The 17878-nt window shown below is 35.6% G+C and overlaps 1 protein-coding gene across 4 annotated transcripts in view; it reads right to left on the reverse strand.

Moving 5' to 3' along the window:
* LOC106671917 (ADAMTS-like protein 1) overlaps nucleotides 1–17878 on the reverse strand; it is a 221417-nt gene that overhangs the window by 146237 nt on the left and 57302 nt on the right. For all 4 annotated transcript variants that reach the window (XM_024226688.1, XM_014402897.2, XM_024226687.1 and 1 more), the window contains exon 2: nucleotides 7396–7436. The gene's annotated coding sequence lies outside the window, so the exon portion shown is untranslated. The remainder of the gene's footprint in view (nucleotides 1–7395; nucleotides 7437–17878) is intronic.

Consider the following 17878-nt stretch of genomic DNA (forward strand, 5'->3'; position numbering starts at 1 on the left):
GTTTGCTTTAATGAAAAAGTTATTCTGAAAACAGTAGGGATTAATTTGAAATAAAAAAAGTTAATTTGACGGAAAAAGCTGTAACTTTTAATTTAATTGGAATTAATTTTCCCATGATTTTGAAGTTTTTCATTGCTTTAAAGAAAATGTTATTTTGAAATTAATAGGTATTAATTTGAAATTTTAAAAAAAGTTAATTTGAGGGAAAAAGTTATCGTTTAATTTAATTGTAATTAATTTTCACACAATTATAAAGTTTTTCATTGCTTTAATGAAAGACTTATTTTGAAAATAAAAGGGATTAATGTGAAATTTTAAAAAAGAGGTTAATTTGACGGAAAAAGCGTTAACTTTTATCATAATCGTAATTAATTTTCCTAAGATTTTTAAGTTTTTCGTTTCTTTAATAAAAGGGTTATTTTGAATATAATAGGGATTAACGTGAAATTAAAAAAATGTTAATTTGACGGAAAAAGCTATAACTTTTAATTTAATAAATGTAATTAATTTTCATATGATTTTAAGCTTCTTTGTGGCTTTAAAGATGGGGTAACTTACAAAAAAAAGGTTAATTTAAAGTCTAAAGAGTTTATTTAATGGAAAAATGCTATATCTCATAGATCAACTATATATGCTTAATGATATTACGTATAGTAATAATAGTAATATAAATAGTAATTAGATAAATAGTATCACTACGTTTTCACGATATTTCTTTGTAACCGATTCGTTGCAGAATATAAGTCAATCCGGTTACATTTTCCTTTGTGTCATTTCAGAATTAATTTGGAAAATGCCGAAAATAACCTTTCCTTGGAGAAGGCTGTGAAAATATAAAGAAACTAAGAGGGTTAGGAAGGGGCGAAAATCGAGACAAAGCTTATAAATACGTACAGAAACAAATTTCTTTTGGAACAACTTAAATATAGCCTCGGCAAAAATGTACATAAACTCGGCATGGAAAACAACAATTAATAACAACCTTATACCACGGGAGAAAACGTTTTCGGTGTAAGACGATACTTGCAAGATCAATATTATATCACGGAGCACAGTTTTACACTTAAACTTTACTTTTATTCTGTATTGAATAAATAATAAAACAAGGAATCCGGATAGCCACTCAAACATTTCGGCAAAAAGGATTCTGTAAAGGATTTATTTCTTTGTGTAACGAGTTTTTGATTAAAACGTAGATTACAAAGGGGAGAATACGGAAGTGGATCACCGACTTCAAAGAAACCTTTCGGTGATAATAGGCCGAAAAAAAAAAAATTCGTCAATTGACCACTAAAACATAAATGGAACCATAATAATAAAAAACTATAATTATAATAATAATAACGATAATTTAAGCACTTTTTAAAATGTGTTTTTTTCTGTTCGGCATGGATTTCGAAATTATGATATATCATCACCCATTAAAACCATTAACTTTTTAGCAACAAAAATAGACATTTATGGTTTGGATTAAATGAGAGTAAGACATAAAAACTCAAAAATGTTAGCAATAAAATAGACCAAAAAATTTACTTTTGAGAAAACCAATGTCGATCCCTTTTAAGCACTTCTTAAAGCTCTTAAATATGAATTTTTATAGCAAACAAAAAATAGATATTTTTGGGCTGGATTAAATGAGAGTAAGACATAAAAACTCAAAAATGTTAGCAATAAAATAGACCAAAAAATTTACTTTTGAGAAAACCAATGTCGATCCCTTTTAAGCACTTCTTAAAGCTCTTAAATATGAATTTTTATAGCAAACAAAAAATAGATATTTTTGGGCTGGATTAAATGAGAGTAAGACATAAAAACTCAAAAATGTTAGCAATCAAAAAATTTGCTTTTGAGAAAACATCCGTCGATCCGTTTTAAGCACTTCTTAAAGCTCTTAAATATGATTTTTTATAGCAAACAAAAAATAGATATTTTTGGGCTGGATGAAATGAGATTAAATATATATAAAAAGTAAAAAAAAATTCACAAATATTGACAGTAAACTATTAACAGTATTTGATGGTTCGTTTGAAAGGGCTCTCATTACAGATCGGAGTTGTCTTTCTCAAAGACAAATTTTTTCGGTCTACTTTACAAGGAGCAGTTTTGAGTTTTTGTGTTTTTTTATGCATTTGTAATAATTAATTATATTCCTCCTTATTGTTACATTTTTGTAAGTAATAAAATCAAATAAGCTGATGTCTTGAAATATATGCACAACAATGGCAGAAATTCGTATTAACAAAAAATGTATAAATTATTTGCTCCATTGGGAAGAATGTATGGAAACGTGTCTAATATTTTTCATCCTCGTATCAGCGAAAAAACAAACATTTAATGTCTATAATGAATGTCTATAGTCCAATGGATCAATGTTTAATATGTAGATAAATGTATAAATATCAACATGGAATACGTTATTTTAGAACATAAACATTTAAAATAAACAAATGATAAACAGTAGCCACTGTAGATTAAACAATTTGTACTACTAATTTCTCTTTCTAATTAGGCAATGTTATGACCCTAATGTCACGGCTGATTAGGATCAGTTCTGAATGATGTAGACATTTATATTTTGGACAAATCTATCACTGGAGGGGACGTGATTATCTAATTTTTGTATTGTCATTTTTCTTTTCCGTCAAGAAAAATTGTTCTGCTAACGAATTTTCCGATCGTCTGTTGATAAAATTGGTCTTGACAGACAGTGTGCAACCGTTGTCAATATTGTCACTCTACTGTTAAAGGTATAAATATACATTATCTGTCAAAAAAACGTGTTCTATTTTACTTTTTTGCGAAGTATTTTAAATAAATGCAAATATTTTAGAAGCAACGTTTCCTTAAAGAAAAATACATATTTTCAACAAGTATTAAGACATTGAAAGTAGTAAAGATGGTTTTTGAAAATACATAAGGGCCCTCAATGGATAGGATTTCCACCGGAACAGGATAACAAAAGCTGACTTCGTTAATTTGAAACACTGATTTTTCCTAAACAAAAGCAATTATAACAAGGCACGAGCGGCCCGAGCAATGTTGCCATTCCGGCCTCGTCTTTCCATTTAGTCGAGCTGATTTATTAAAAAAGTATTTTGCGGAATGCGTTCGTGTCTGGAAAAGTAAGAAGACGGTATTTTAACCGTTAAAGGAGTTTGAAGCTATTACCTTGTTAGACAACAGTTGACACTATTAGTTTTCTAACGTTTAAGTTAATTACTTTGTAAGTCTTACTTGTTTCTTCAAGGTGGTGAACATTCCGAAAAGTCCCTTTAAGGACAATAGAAGTTCACGAAAAACACTGCTATTTTACATTGTCGGTTTTTCCCGGACGTTTTTCTCGTTCCTTGCATTCCTTCTTTTGCATTCTTTCTATTTTCCAATTTCAGTTTTCCCGGTTACAAATCGGTCCTCGTATTAGAATGGGTGAAAAACTAATCGATATCGTGCTTGTTTTGCATTCAAACTGACTTGGAATCCATTCAAATACAAATCGATAATTGCTGTTTCTTCAATTTGCGTAAAACGTGTCGGAAGTTTGGAAATTGGACCTGTTTCTAAGATTTACGATCTGTTTGATTTTGAAGGAGGAAAAAAGATTTTCATCCCAATTATTAACTCAGCAATGTAAATGATATGATTGGTTAATTAACATAAAAAGAGGCAGATCTGAATCGATGAAGACTAAGAATAGGACATACGAATGTGTCCGGCATGTAGAAAAAGGCTGCTCGATGCATCCCACATCATTCATTCAACGTTCTCAGTGCTTATTTTCGAGATACCCTAAAGCTCTTTTCGTGTAGAAATATGTGGTGTTTAGTTACCGTTTCTATTAATTATTTCTGAACATCGTTTTTCGAAATGATTATTTGGTGATCGTGAGGTGCGGTCTGGTGTGACGTAGATTTTAGAAAAACATTTTCTTTATCGTGCCAACGTTTCGATCTTTATTGAGATCATCTTCAGGGCTCAAAGTGTTTGTTTTCTGTGTAGATGTGTCATTCCTGTGAGTCGTGTTGAGAGTGCCAGTCACTGACACGATACACAAGAATGACACATCTAAACAGAAAACAAACACTTCGAGCCCTGAAGGTGATCTCAATAAAGATCGAAACGTTGGCACGATAAAGAAAATGTTTTTCTAAAACCTACATAACACCAGACCGCAACTCACGATCTCCAATTAATCATACCCTAAAGCTTTTAGAAAACCTAATAATACGACCAATGATACAAGGCGGTGCCGGTGCATCGTCAATTTAAAAAATTAACGGTAGGGTTCAAAAATATGTGTCATTTCATAAACACTAAGAAAGAGGTGTGACATATGACAAACCAACCATTTTGTTTTGATGAAGCTAGTAAAGATGATGGTTATATGGATAGCAGTACAATGGGGGCTATGGCTGCACCTTTCGGATCGAAATTGTCTGCTTTTAGCTATCTTACCTTTGTACTACTTTATGTTCCTTGCATTTCTGTGTTAGGCGCCATTGCTAGTGAAACCAATCGAAAATGGATGAATTTTTCTATTCTATGGGGGTTGAATGTCGCTTATTCGGTTTCTGCCTTAGTCTTCCAAATAGCGACTTTCACAGTATAAGCTCCATATAAAGAGGGACAAGGAATCTCACCGGAAAATGTGCTTGAGCAAGGCAATCGGCCATGCTTTATATTTTGTGTTAAATGTTTCGTGAGGTGTATTTATTAGCGTGAATGTGTAGTGCGAGACCAAGCGGAAGTTTGAGTACTCCATCGAATGTCAATTAGATTACTTATATAATGTGTCCGTGTATGGAAGAGTATCGATGTGGCAAACTAATTAATGGGTGTCTGATTTGGCTTCATATAAGGAGCGTGTAGGTGAGAAGTGTGCTTGAGCAAGGCAGCGAGTATTTGAGTATATAATCTTTGGTATATCTCATTTTGTATTGTTTTTGTGTATGTGGTGAGTGATGTAGTGTGAATTTTTCGTTTGGGAGGGCTGGTAGACGAATGTCGAGTTCTTCAAATGTGATTTGTAGAGAAAGAAAGTTATGTTATTGTATACAGTACTTGCTAGAGCTTCTTTCCGTTTCTTTTTATGTACATTGAACTTGAATGTATTTATCAGCGTGAATGTTCAGTGTGTGTGGGCTGATTGTGAAATATTCAGTGCTAATAGGACCTCAATTAGATTAGATAGTATTTATGAAAGGAGATGGAGGAATATTAACTATCCCACTTATTTGAAGGAAGTTTTTCTTGGCTCTATATAAGAAGCGTGTATGTGAGAATTTAAGCAGGGCAGCGAGTATTTAGGTCCTGTGTTCCGAGTTTTGAAAGAAGCAGAGCTGTTTTATTGTATATAGGCATTGGTATGTAATACGATCTATGTTCCCTTTTAAAACGCATTTATTGCCCTGAATGTGTAGTGTCAGATGGCCCAATGGCTGAAAATCGAGTATTTATATTGGAAAGAATATAGCATTATTCTTTGGCTATTAATTAATCAATTAATTAAATTAATAAAACACATTAATTAACACTAATTAAATAAATAAAACATTAATTAAATTAATAAATTGGCAATTCATTTGAACTGCGGTCGTGAGAAGAAAGTAGCTGATTTGAACACTAAAATAAAAATTGAAAATACCAAAATTACTGTAAGATATGGCAATTTTTAATTGTGTCAGCCGACTTTAAAGAAGACGGTTGGGCCAAGTGGGCCAGATTTTTGAGCTGGATCAGGAGTGATGAATACATAAAAACTTAGAAAATACGTCAAGTAAAGTAGGCCAATATACTTGCTTTCAAGAAAACAAAATTCGGTTTCTTTTTAAGCACACTTTAAAACCATTAAATAGGAATTTTCACTCCAACAAAAAGTAGATATTTTTTCTGGATTAAAATTCGATTGAATAGATAAAAATTACAAAAACTTTACGGTAAAGTTGGCCAAAAAAAATGTCTTTCGAAAAAAACCAATTTGGATCTGTTTTAAGCACCGTTTAAAGTCGTTAAATATGAATTTTTATAGCAAACAAAAAATAGATATTTTTGGGCTGGATTAAATGAGATTAAATTGTAAAAGTCGTCACAAAAAACGCAGGAAACTAGGCCAAAAAACTTGTTTTTGAGAAAACCAATGTCCGTTTTAAACACCTTTTTAAAGCTCTCCCTCTCTCTCTTTCTCTTACTCTCTCGTTCTCTCTTTCTTTCTCTTTCTCTCTCTCTCTTATTTTTTACTCTCTCTCATTCTCTCTCTCTCTCTCTCTCTCTCTCTCTCTCTCTCTCTCTCTCCCTTTCATTCACTCTCTCTATCTCTCTTTGTCGTACTGTATTTCACTCTCTCTCTCTCTTCTCTCTTTTCAATCTCTCTTAGTCTCTCACTCTCACTCTCTCTTTTTGTAACTGTTTTTCACTCTCTCTTTCTCTTATTCTCTCTCCCCTCCCTCCATCTCACTTCTCTCTTCTCCTCTTTTTTCTGATTCCCTTTCATTTTCTCTCTCCCTCTTTTTCTAACTGTCTTTCACTCTCTCTTTTACTAACTTTCTCTCTTCTCGCCTCTCCTCTCTCGCACCCCTTCTCACTCTCTCTACTGTTTTTTTATTTATTTTAAAATGTACTAATGCGTTTATAATCAGAGTCTGAGCATGTTGTATCAATGTAATATTATTTGCTGGAGCAAAAAAAATCCATCAGAAAGTAATTAATATGGGCAATTCGTCGACGTTGGGGTGGGAGCGAGGGCCGGTTCATTTTGGCTCCGGATAATTTAGTGGACTTTATAAACAGGTGCGGTGAGAAAAAAATTAATTAAATATGAGGGCCGGGTAGCAAGAGAGTTGTATTTCAAACTGGAAAGGGGGGAAGAAGGGAAAAAAGCGTTGCAAAATAAATCAAAATTGTACTACATTTTGCGGCGGGTTACTCTCTTTCTATGTGAATTCGCGGAAGGATGAAAAGGATTAGGGGGAGGGATAAGGAAAACAAGTAGGATGAAAGATTGTCAAGGGGTAAAGGCGGAAAGCTAAGAGATGCTAGCGGTAAGGAATGACAGTGAAATTATCCGAATTCCAAACGTTTTTACAGGGGGACTGTCAAAAAGGCTCGTAAGACTTGGGAGAAGGTAATTTTTTCCCAATTTTCAACCAAACAGTATTACGGCATCAACAAGTTGCCTAATTGAGACAAGAGATACGGAGATAAGAGTGAATTGATTTGCGGACCTACCACTCCCCTACCTGAGCCACCCCTTTCCACACTTGGCCCTCTAGAATTCAATCTCACCATTTCATTCTCTTACATTTCATGTTTTATTTGTGTGTGTGTGTGTATATATATATACAGCTCTTAGAAAAATATATAAATATATATTTGTGAAATACTGATTAAACATTTTCTTACCGTGCTCCTTCCTGTCAATTGATTAACTTCACCACCCACGCCTAAAACAAATAATTTCAATAGATCAAATTATGCAATTAGAAACGAAAATCAATTTGAATAACGGATTGTTCTCTGGGAGAATGTTGGATGTTTGAGGTACGCCTTGAAAAGTAGTGATTTGCCTCAGTTCCGTTGACAAGAAATTTCCTGTATATTTTAGTCTGTCAATTTTATATTTTATCGTATGGTGTACGTCAGAACTTGCAGATTTCCTTGTTCTTTCTGATATTTACACGACATGGATCTTCCGTTACAAGGGAAAAACCATAATCAACATTTTATAATATTGTCAGGTTTAACACGATTTATGGAGGTTTTCTTATAAAAAGATTATATGTATTATATTTGCAGACATCTTTCCTTATAATATTAACGTGTATTTAGATAGTTGACTGGAAATTATAAAACTTTTAAGGTGAGGGACTTAAAATGTTGACGCCGGGAAGTATTGGATTTGATAAAACTGTGGTCAGGTGATTGATTATCTCGATACTATATGTAGCTCAACTTGACCTATTACAGTGTTTTCCATTCGTAAAAATTCCCGGCATCAGTACACCGTGAAAATGTCATCCAGCTGCGTGTCAACGAAAGGGGGCGATTTTCACGTCAGTCTGCCTGAAAACTGAATGAGGAGTTCTACTTCCATTTGAATGACCTCGATGAGAGAATGAGACCCGCCCTCTCTCTTTCGAATTTATTCCTGTCCTTTTATGAGGCTGAACTTTCAGGACGGAAATAGTTAAAGCCCTTTGGTTACAGAAGAGGAATTTAATCACTGGCACGAAGATGAATTTTGAGAGGTAATTAAGTGAAACAACTTACTCAGGTACAGTTATAATCTCACTACTTTTATCTGCTTTTGCAAGGTGTCCTCTAAAGAGGTTTTTTAATCATCTGGTAGCAAATAGTTGTCTGTATATGAAATACCTACAGATCCTACATATCACGTGTAAATTCAGATGTTTCCCTACTTAAGTTTTGTTAAGCTTTAATTATCAGCTAATGTTCTTATACTAAGGCTACTAAACTTTGTTTAAAAAACATACATTCCTTTTTTAACTTAAACTGAAATCATTAAGTGAAGACAATACCGGAAACAAAATAGGGTTAAAATAAAAATTGAAAGTGAGGGGAAGAAGTCAAACAATTTACTTAAACACTTCAAATCAAGTAATCAATAATTTAAAACATAATTAGATGTCATTTTAAGGCTCACAGATCATTTCTGCTACCCCAGAAACTACTAACTCAGCTCCTTAGACTGACAGTTAAATTTAAAAAAAACCACTGACTTAGTTAACTGGTTACCGTCTTTTTGACGTCACAACGGGTCTCAACCAATCGGATTCCTGGGATGACGAGACGTCACAAAAAAGAAAACTGGTTAACTAAGATAATCGTTTTTTATTTCAAACTGACAGTCAAAAGAGCTGAGTTAGTAGCTTGTTTTTCCTAAGTAGCATAAACGATCAAGCAAACGCAACTAGGTTTTCGAACGGAAATGACTGTCTTGACCGTCAAAACTCAATTAACTTTATACAAGACATTTCTGCGACCACTTTGGACATACCCAGCGGAATTATGGGGTTCTACCAAGCCATCCAATCTTTTCAAGCAAAAGCCCTTAGAAAAATTTACAAAATTCCTTACTTAGTCACTAACCTCACAGTGCCCTACCCGCTCCTTACCTTTCCCTTATCCCTCCGCTTCCTCCAGTATTTTGGCACTGACTTCCTGGGTACTGAACCTGTACCCCCTCAGGCAACGGGTCTGGAGATGTTGATGGTTTTAGTCGGGGTGTGTCATGTACAGCGCCTTTTACAATCTATTGTATCCTCGGCCTACACTTATATCTCGCTGTCCTAGTTCATCAAGGAACTTGATTAGTAGCCCCGGTCTCAGTTGGTACATTTCTTCTTCGGTTACATTTTACATCTCAAAAAACGTCCTCTTGCGGTAAAGTTTGTTAGTTGGCGAGTTGGTTTTTCCCCTGCTTCTTTGCAGAATCTGCACATTCTGTTTTGGTTTTCTTTAAATTCCCATTCATGTTAAGAATCCTGCTAGTTTATTCCAGCTTTCTTTAATGCATTCTATTACCTCTTTCCTTCCAAAACTTGCTAGAAATTTCTTGGACTGTTTGGGTTTATTGAGGGAATTGCACTGTTTCCTCATTTTCATTTTGTTCTTTTCACTAAATTACTCATTGATAATGTGATTTACTCTGCCGCAGTATAGTAGCCCCTTTCTTTCAAAGGTGCCTTTTTCTTCTAGTCCCACATGTCCGCGGACCCAGCAGAGAGTGACCTTATTTGCAAATGTAATCTGTTTAGTTTAGTTTTGCTATTAACTACCATATTTGAGCTAATGATGTTTGAACATAATGCTTTGATGGCTACTTGGCTATCTGACATTCTTGCTATATTGTACTGTTTGTTCAGACTAAATTGGGTTCATCTCTCGATTGCATGGACTTCGGCCTGGAACGTATGGTGTATTTTCCGATGGGTTCTGAATATTTGGTTCCAGGAGCGAAAACCCCTTCCCTGGCACCTTCTTGCTTACCAGATCTGTGAGTGTGACAGCAAATAGTGTCATTCATAACGGAGGGGTTTCTCCCTCTTTCACATTTTTTTGGTATTTAAGTTTATTTGGAAATTTTGGAAAAAAATGCAACCGATCTAAACAGGAGGGATTCCTGTTGGATTACAGGGAGGAGAATCAGTTCGACCTTACAAATTAAGTCTGAACGGGAGTGAATCTAAGCGGCTCTGCTGAATGAGGTCGGACTCGTGGTGGCCGTGGTTTGAAAACAATTTGCATCTTATTGTTAGCTTTATCTTTCCGGTGGATGGCTGAAGCCTTATTTCCTTAAAACCCAAAACGAGGCACATGTATGGATTTGTTCCTTGGACACTTCTAAGCCAACATTGCACCACCACGCTCGCCAGAGAATGTGACAAGTCCATGCATATTTAATCATCCACGGAGGTGAGTGGCTTTTTGTACTCTTGATAAATCTTATTTCTCAATTTATCATTATTTTATTACAATATTGTTTCGCTTTGTTTTATTATCTTTTAAGTTAATTTATTTTGGTCATTTGTGCAACCAAATGCCGCAGTTTAACGCAACACTGTAAACAGGATGATAACGTGCGTCTCCTCAGATCAGTAGAGCCGAAGGGCGGAGTCCTTCTCTGTCCTTCTACGGGTGAACGCTAAGCCATTATTTCAAGGCAGGTGTGAAGCAGGGAGCAGAACCTTACCTGTTCTGGAGAAGTACAAGTCTATGCATGTAAAATATATTCCGCTGAAGGTCCTCGAATATGATCACGAACATCGGTGCTGACAAAGATCCTCATGGATTTCAACACAAATGGGCAATAGACGGAACTTTTGTCCTCAACATTATTTTTGTCCAAAATTCCACACAAAGCTTTTGATCCATCCTAACCCTTCTGTCCAAGCTCCATGCACTTTTCCATCCGACCGATGACTTAGAGACCTCCTCGCCCCTTAATCCATCATATTGAGTGGTTTCTTTTATCCTGTGTCCACTGCCGTCCGTAGTGTCAATGTGCATGAACACAGAAAAACGATGCAATACACGATTTGTAAATGTCCCGTCATGTTAAATGTAAACTGGTAGAAGAAATCCGGGCTTTACATTTGACGTGACATGGGGTTCAAAACGTCACAGTAACAACGAATCCATTGTTAAACAAGAGAATAGGTACATGTTGTGGTAGCTTAAAGGGTTAAACGTGTAATGTTCTTGGTTGTTTTCTTTCAAATACCGTCGTTTAAATACGAAATATGCATGTATTATGTACAAGAGCGAGATTTTGTCCATCGATCAATTTCCCCGAGTAACAATTGTAATCGACGTCACTAAATAAGAAAAAGTCGATTGATTCGCCTTTAATCTTTTAAGAAATCGCGATAAATATTTTGTCAACAGTCATTACTACTCGAGGGACGATTATTCCCTAAACGGGTTAAACCTAAAACAAACCTAAACGTTCTTTCCAATTTCTGTTTATTATTGTTTGCGCTAGCGTTAAATTTTACAAAAAAATATTTTCGTTAGAGGGTGGATCCTCCTAGGTCTCTCTACCCTTGCACACGAACTGTGATAATCTTTGTCTAATTATAAGTAAGGATGTTAGAATGTAAAGACAGGACACCGATAAAAAAAGTTATTCGAGAACGGGCCTAAGGAAAAGTACAAACGTAATAAAATTTAGCCGATCCTTCCCCAAACTTTTCCTTTTATGTTAGAAAAAGAGAAAGTTTTCTGGAAAGGACAGCCCGACGATACTAACAGCCAATTAATCTCGAGTTTATCGACGATACTAAAAAGCTTGAGAGCAAGAAAGTTTGCGAAACTGAGTTGACTGGACGTTGATCCGACCCAGATGAAAGTTAGGACCCGGCGAAAAAATCAGGTGAGTTTATCGGAACTCTAAAGGGATAAAAACAACGAACCTTAGTCTTATATCACAAATAAAGCCTTTACCAATGGCCTATTAGTCCCTTGGAGCCAGTATCAGATGCCTATTGAACGAGGTCGAGTCTAGTTCCGCACTTTATTCCCTTTCTCGACAAAGGGGGCAAAAGAAGAATTACAAAGGCACAACTTGCGATAATGTGTAAATGCAATATTGACATTAATTAAATTTATAAATTCTAGGTATAAATATATCCGATAATGGATACAATCACTTGCAATTACACCTATCAACATGGCACGGAGGAAATAAATACATAAGACTGAGAACTGGCCATGCGAGGTTGTCAAAGGACTCTTACGTTTGAGATCAGTGCCCGCATATGTATGCGGCATGGATACAAAGATTACTTGGGTGCCCCGCGTAACTGAAGGGTGTCATTTTTTGGTTCTATATAGAAAGGGAGGGTAAATGCCACCTGAGGCTTGAGAACGGCAGGCTGGTCATAGGTGTATTTTGTGCTACATGTTTCGTGAAGATGTATTTATTAATGTGAATGTGTAGTGCGAGAGGGCCGATTGTGGGATATTGAAATACGTAAATTAAAATAGTTAGTATATGTAAGGATGATTGATAGGGTGTGTTTAGATGAAAACACTGTGTTTGAGCACTGCAGCGAGTTTTTGGGAATAGGTAGATATCTCATTTCGTTCAAACTTTTGTATATATTAACAGTGAATGTATTTATTAACGTGCATGAGTAGTGTGAGAGGGTTGTTTGTGGAATATTGAAATACGTCAATTAATTAATTCAAGTTTTTTGTTAAGATTAAAAAGTCAGTATCACGAGCGGGATTCGAACCCACGATCTTCGGCTAGATACGTCGCTGCTCTACCAACTGAGCTATCGTGAACTCGATCCACTCGGACACTAATCGACACTTCGAATCCCGCTTGTGACATTGATTTTTTATCTCAACTAAAAGCCTTAATTAATTGAAAGAGATTAACTGTTCAAGCGGTCCGCGAAAACTAGTGAATTTAATAAGTAAAAATGAAGTATACCTTCACGAAAGCTCTCCGTGGCCATTTCATTTTTCGTCGAGAATCATATAGATTACACGACATTTGCAAAATGGCAAAAAGGAGGGAAAATCTAAAAGGTGGGGTTGAGATGGAAAATTAGTGTCCGAGTGGATCGAGGTCGCGATAGCTCAAGTGGTAGAGCAGCGGCGTATCTAACCGATGATCGTGGGTTCGATTCCCGCTTGTGACCCTGACTTTTTTATCTCAACTAAAAACCTTAATTAATTGAAAGATATTAATTGGTCAAGCGAACCACGAAAACTAGTGAATTTAATACTTCAATTAAGTTAGTTAATTAACATATCTAAGGATGATTGATGGATATCGATTGTCGCGTTTAATTATAAGGTGTCGTTCCTTAGAACCATATAGGGAGTGTTTAGGAGAAAACTGTGTTTGAGTATGGCAGCGAGTATTTGGGTATAGGTAGATATCCCATTTCGTTAAAACTTTTGTGTGTATTGACAGTGAATGAATTTATTAACGTGAATGTGTAGTTTGACAGGGCTGAATGTGGGATATTGAAATATGTCAATTAAGTTAGTTAATTACTATATGTAAGGATGATTGGTAGGGTGTGTTTAGGTGAAAATTGTGTTTGAGCACTGCAGCGAGTATTTGGGTATAGGAAGACATCTCATTTCCTTAAAACTTTTGTATATATTAACAGGGAATGTATTTATTAACGTGAAGGGGTAGTGTGACAGGGATGATTGTGGGATATTAACATACGTCAATTAAGTTAGTTAGTTAGTATATGTAAGGATGATTGATGGATATCGATTGTCCCGTTTAATTATAAGGTGTCATTCCTTACCTGTTTAGGTGACAATTGTGTTTGAACACGGCAGCGAGTATTTGGGTATATACTCCATAGTAGATATCTCACTTTGTTAAAGCGTTTTTGTGTATTAAAAGTGAATGTATTTACTAACGTGAATGTCCAGTGTGAAAGAGCCAATGGAGGAATATCGATGCATTTTTTTTTTGTGAAAAAAAAACAAGGTTGTTTTATTGTATATAGTTCTTGTTAGATAGTTATTTTGTGTTACCTTTTATTTATGTGGATTCACTATTTTTCGTGGTCCGCTTGACCAATTAATACAATTCAATTAATTAAGGTTTTAAGTTGGGATAAAAAAGTCAGTGTCACGAGCGGGATTCGAACCCACGACCTTCGGCTTGATACGCCGCTACTCTACCACTTGAGCTATCGTGACTTCGTTCCACTCGGGCACTAACTTCCCATCTCAACCCCACCTTTTGAATTTCCCCTCCTTTTTGCCATTTTTCTAATGTCGTGTAATCTATTTGATTCTCGGCGACAAATGAAATGGCCTCGGAGAGCTTTAGTGAAGTATACGTCATTTTAATTCATTAAATTCACTATTTTTCGTGGTCCGCTTGACCAATTAATACAATTTAATTAATTAAGGTTTTAAGTTGAGATAAAAAAGTCAGTGTCACAAGCGGGATCCCGAATCGAATCCCGCTCGTGACACTGACTTTTTACCTCAACTTAAAACCTTAATTAATGGAATTTATGTGGATATTGAATGTATTTATTAGTGTGAATATTTAGCCTGAGAGGGCTGATTGTAGAATATTGAGTAAACCACAAAAACTCGTATATATTTGTTATATGGTACGTGTAAAAGGTGAATGGGAGAATATCGATTTGTCCCACTTAATAAAATGGTGTCATTCCTTGCTTCCATATAGAAAGATGTAGATGATAAATTGAACTTGAGCAGCAGGAAGCACATACTTAGGTCCCCTGTTAAGATTTTTGGAAGAAACTGGGAGATTTTATTTTATTTAATATTGATGTAGACCTCATTTTGTTATAGCTTTTGCGTATGTATAGACTGAATATATTTGGTAGTGTGAAAATTTTGGTTTGAGAGGGCTGATGGATGACTATAAAGTGCTCCAAATATTGAGGTATTTACGCAGGGAACAGAGTTATGTTATTGTATATAGTACTTCTAAGAGCGTGTTTTGTGTTCCCTCTTAAACACATTAAAATTGAATTAGCGTGAAGTGTAATGTAAGTTGGTTGATTGTGGCCTATTGAAATACCTAAATTAAGCTACTTAGCTGGTATGTGTAAAGGATAATCGACGGATATCGATGTGTCCCATTTATTTGAAGAGTGTCTTTCCCTAGCTCCGTACAGAATAGATAGGAATTGCACGGCAGCGATTATTTGGGCATGTAGTCCGTGGAAGATATCTAATTTTGTTTTAGGTTTTGCATATATCGTGATATAGTTAAATATCGATATTGTAATAGTTCTTGTTAGATAGCATGTTTTGTGTTCCTTTTCATTTATATTCATCTGGATGTATTTATTAGCGTGAATGTACAGTAATAGGCTGATTGTGACATATTCAGTATCTCATAGAACGTCAATTAGATTAATTAGATAGTATCTGTAAACGGTTTGGAGGAATATAATTGATGTATTCTACTTAATTGAAGGATGTCGTTCTTTGACTTTAAGGAAATTCTTGCTCTACAAGGGGCTGTCGATGAAAATTTTACTTGAGCACGGCAGAAAGTATCAAGGTGCTGTATAGGATTTTTGGTCGAAAATGGTGTTTTATTGAATAAAGTCCTGTTTAGGTAGCTTTTTTGTGTCCCCTTTTATATATACTAAAATTGAATGTATTTATTTATATGTAGTGTAAGAGGGCTGATTGTGTAATACTGTGTTCTGCACAAAATTTCAATTCGAGTCCTTATATAAAACGTGTAATGGGTGATAGGAGGAATATCGAAGTGGCACACTTTATTGAAGGGTGTCATGCATGGCTCCATGTAGGGAGCGTGTAGGTGAGAATTGTACTTCTACTTTGTTCACGGCAGTTTCCCTGGCAGGATTTTCAGAGGGAACAGGTTTTTTTTTTTATTGTACATAGATATTAGATTCCCCCCTCATTTTAGGCATATTGCGATACATAGCCTGGCGGAATATCGATTAAGAATGTTTTTAAGTGGGAGAGTGTGAGTGGATCTAGGATAAAAGCTTGCACGCATTGGAGGTTGAAATGATTTGTCAGTAGTTGACTTATGGAGCCTAACTTATTAACCTGTTATACTGCTTACGTAAATGTCAGATCGTCGGGAAAAAATAAATAAGAAAAGAACAGGGGAGGAAAACGTTTTCCTGCCAAGATGTATTCTAGAAGAGCTAACAAGCAACCAGTTAAATGTCCTTGTCATATTCGATGTTTCATATACGATTCAATCCAACAGTCGTGAAGGCGAATCTTTCGAATTAGTGGACGAAAACTCACAAGTAACGTGTTGTGACAAAACCCTAAACTGATATGACAAATATGACTTATTAATCATTTCCCTTGAGGATCGCTAATGTAAAAATCGTTGATTGCACAAGTTGGATTAGCTTGTTCGAAAGATAAATACTAGCCGGATGAAGATTTGCCGTCTTTATTGTCAGAGGGGTCCTCAACGGAAACAAGGGGTAGCGTGACTCAGGACAGTCTTATTATAAAGTTGTCCTATACCTAGAATGTACCCGTCTATAATCCTTAAGGATGATTAAATCACAACTGTCGAACTCCGATCAGGGTCTCAGGCCGGTGAGATTATTTCTCTGACAGCTTGATAAAGTCGGTGTTTCACAGCCGGATATTTAGGGCGGTGTTCATTGGCCCGTGATTTGAGGTTGGGTTTCTCTTTAAATTAAAAATTAAACCCGCCGGTATTACGAGGGGTGGATCAACTAAGCCTTAGGTTGCTTTAGCGGACCTACTCCAAAGACGAATTATTATTTCATAAAAATGTATTTATACGTTTTACTCTGTATTTTATTGTTACACATTTAGCAATTGGTATGTAGTATTTGAAATTCGCCCATTAAACATGTTTCTATGTAAATTTCTATTTTTTCCCTTGTGCTTATTCTACTGTTTTACTACAAACCAAATGTGCCTGAAAATGGGAGCCCGGGATATAATTATAAAGGGTAAATCATTCAAGTTGTTTCCCGCCTCAAACAAATTAGACCATTCCGTCTGTTAATTTCACAAGGAAATACAAGATAAAAACTTGGAACTTGAAATTGGGTTTGGGCACCATAATCAAGTTTATTAGTTTATTTCCGCTTGAATTAAAGGTCAATGACCACATTAAATCATCGTTCAGAATTTATCACCTACTTTACAAGCTAAGTAAACAATAGAAATAGACTGACGGACAAAATTAACTCACAACCCTTAAATCTTCATGTATTTAGGTAAATATTCGTATTTTGTATATCAAGAAAGGTTATGATTGTAAAAATAAAACATTTAAAATGTCTATTACCTAATTTTAAAATAATTGAGTAAAGAACCCAAAAAAATCAAAAACAAACAAAAATATTTAAAAAAATTGTGTCTCCTTTAATACCGAGTATTTCCACCTCTGGCACGAATCATGTGAAACGTCTTTGCATTCCCTGGGAATGATTTCCTGAGGGATTCCAAATGGCCACACCAAGCACTCAATTCCAACCTCATCCAGGTAGTTATCCACAATACGTGCTATACGGATCGGGCCTGGCATTACCCGGCATTAGCAAGAATCTCTCACCGATGTTGGGGGAGGGGGGCAAACGGCAATTCATATTCTTCGATCATGTCTTGTTTGGTCCAGGCGTCCGAGAAAATGCCAGCTCAGAAAGAACATCAATGACTAGCGTGTAATGCCACCTGATCAACCATACAGCATGGGGCATACCTTTCTCCCGGGCGTCTCCATATGAAATTAGTCCCATCTGAAGATTTGAGGCCAAATTTCACCTCATCCGTTACGAGAACTTGTCCCCAATCTTCCAATGTTCAATTCACACGAACCCGTTCGAATACAATCCTGGCCATTTTATGTGCTGCG

Source organism: Cimex lectularius, unplaced genomic scaffold (genome assembly GCF_000648675.2).
Source record: "Cimex lectularius strain Harlan isolate CLEC.00 unplaced genomic scaffold, Clec_2.1 scaffold4, whole genome shotgun sequence".
NCBI classification, from domain to species: Eukaryota; Metazoa; Arthropoda; class Insecta; order Hemiptera; family Cimicidae; genus Cimex; species Cimex lectularius.